The sequence below is a fragment of the Arachis ipaensis genome, chromosome B8 (assembly GCF_059453495.1).
Source record: "Arachis ipaensis isolate K30076 ecotype BB chromosome B8, ASM5945349v1, whole genome shotgun sequence".
Taxonomy (NCBI): domain Eukaryota; kingdom Viridiplantae; phylum Streptophyta; class Magnoliopsida; order Fabales; family Fabaceae; genus Arachis; species Arachis ipaensis.
This window is the reverse complement of record NC_142443.1, coordinates 85,497,130-85,499,519: the sequence shown is the minus strand read 5'-3', so window position 1 is coordinate 85,499,519 and position 2,390 is coordinate 85,497,130. Positions and strand designations below refer to the sequence as shown.

The 2,390-nt window shown below is 38.9% G+C and overlaps 1 pseudogene; it reads left to right on the top strand.

Annotated features, from left to right (window-relative positions):
* Nucleotides 1-1,995: 1,995 nt before the first annotated feature.
* Nucleotides 1,996-2,097, top strand: LOC148548681 (small nucleolar RNA R71; annotated as a pseudogene).
* Nucleotides 2,098-2,390: the final 293 nt, after the last annotated feature.

Below are 2,390 nucleotides of genomic sequence, written 5' to 3'. Positions count from 1 at the left end.
ATTTCTGTTGTATTTTTCAGATGCAGGTCGCAACCCACCTCGGTGAGTGTCTGGTTGGTGACAGGAGCGGAGGATCCGGACTTCTTTTTGAGTCTTTGTAGTTTATTTTGTATATGTCTCTCACTTTTGTATTTTGTTTGCCTAGAGGCTTGTATTTGAAAGAACAAAATTGTATAAGTTGTTTTTATTGTCTGGTTCTTTTTGGTCTGTATATGGCTAGCCGGCTTAAACTCTACGAGCCGTGGCTAGATTCTTATGATATTACACTAGTATATTTTGATACACCTTATCTGTATCTTGAGCTTTAAGTTACAATCTTTGTTAGTACATTTTGCGCTTTTGAAATCCTATTTTTGAATGTGTGGTATAATCAATAACCAAGCTTCATCTCTTCCCATGAACAATTAAACCAAGACATTGGGAAATTGTTCAAGCTTAGAGAGATTGGTGAGCCAAGACATTGGGATCCAATCACTTAAGATTGCCAAGAAGATAAATGAATGCATTAATTGAGGAAGAGATTAGGATGAACCTGATGCAGAGAATTGCAATATCTCTTGATCCTAATCTTCATTTTATTTTTCTTCTTTTACTTTCTGTCATTTACTTCTTGCACTTTACATTTATGTCAATTTACTTTTCTGCACTTCACTGCTTTTATTTACTTTGATGCAATTTACTTTTTTGCTGCTTATCACTCCAAACTGAATCATCTAACTAGGCTAATTAATTAACTATTGATTTCTTAATCCGTTAATCCTTGTGGGATCGACCTCACTCTTTAGTGAGTTTTATTACTTGATACGACTCGGTGCACTTGCTGGTTAGTTATTGTGTGGAAATTATTTTTTCGTGTATCAGGATGTTGATGTGAAGAGACTTGAATGTATCTAGAAATCTAGAATATATTCTCTCTTTTTCACCACTCCTGAGTCTCTAAGGTAATAGTGCCTTTGGTATATATGGCCTAAGGATTTCCTTTTGCATGGGCTCCTCCCTTTGTGCATGGTTGACTCCTTGTCCTTTCTCTTCCAGTGTCTCCTGTGGAACTTCTTGAGTATGATTTGATGGCTTTCTAAGTTCTTCCTCCTAAATCTCTTCAACTCTTAGAGTGATTGTCTTGCACTCTTCCCATCTCACATTCTTGGTCTCTCCTCTTGGGTTTTTCTCAGTATCACTTGGAAAACTTTCAGTCGACTTAGAAATTTGCTGAGAGAGTTACCCTACTTGAGATTCAAGCTTCTTGACGGTGTCTCCCTACTTCTTCATATTAGACCTTACTTCATCCTTGAATGCCTTGTTATCTTGAAAATCCTTATAAAGTTCTCCAAGCAAGGTTTCAATCCGGGATAATCTATCCTCAGATGGTGGTGGTAAGTTGGAATTGGGAGGTTGAGAATGGCTATTTTGGGCTTGATATGGAGGCTGGAAAGAGTTGTTGTGTGGTGTTTGGTATGGTCTTTGGTTAGTTTGTTGGTAGGTAGAATTATGGTAATGGTTGGAGCTTTGGGGCCTATAATCTTGAGTTTGGTTTTGCTGGTTTCCCCACCCAAAGTTTGGGTGGTTCTTCTAACTAGGATCGTAGGTTTTGGAGTGTGGATCATAGGGTTGTCTTGATGAGTTTCCAACATAATTGGCTTGCTCCTAATCACCTTCATCCTCTGCATTTACTCCTTTTTGAGCTCGTGGGTGAGTGTGGACTGCTTCAACTTAGTTCCTTTCCATCTACTTGGTGAGGTCAGCCAATTGCTTGGTGATCAACTTGTTTTGAGCTAGCAATGCATCCATTTGATTCAGCTCTATCACCCCTCTGTTTGAGTTTCTATCAGAGCATAGAAGTACTCATTGTTGGCTACAGTTTCTATGATGTCAATGGCCTCATCAATTGTCTTCTTCTTATTAAGAGAGCCTCCTGAAGAGTGATCTAAAGCCTTCTTTGATTCTTTTTGACAAGCCTTCATAGAAAATATGCAACTGTACCCATTCATTGAACATATCCGAGGGGCATTTTCTTGTCAACTCCTTGTATCTCTCCCATGCTTCATAGAGAGTTTCACCATCTTGTTGTCTGAATGTTTGTACCTCAGCCCTCAACCTATTAACCCTTTGGGGAGGGTAGAATCTTGCTAGAAATTTGTTCACCACCTCTTCCCATGTTGTCAAGCTATCCTTAGGGAAGGATTCTTGCCACTTTGCTGCCTTATCCCTGCGAGAAAAGTAAAATAAAAGCAGTTTATATGTGTCAGGATGGATACCATTGGACTTCACTGTATCACATATTCTCACAAATGTGGTTAAATGTTGGTTGGGGTCTTCCTGGGTACTTCTTCCAAATGAGCAGTTGTTTTGAACAAGGATGATGAGTTGAGGTTTTAACTCAAAGTTATTAG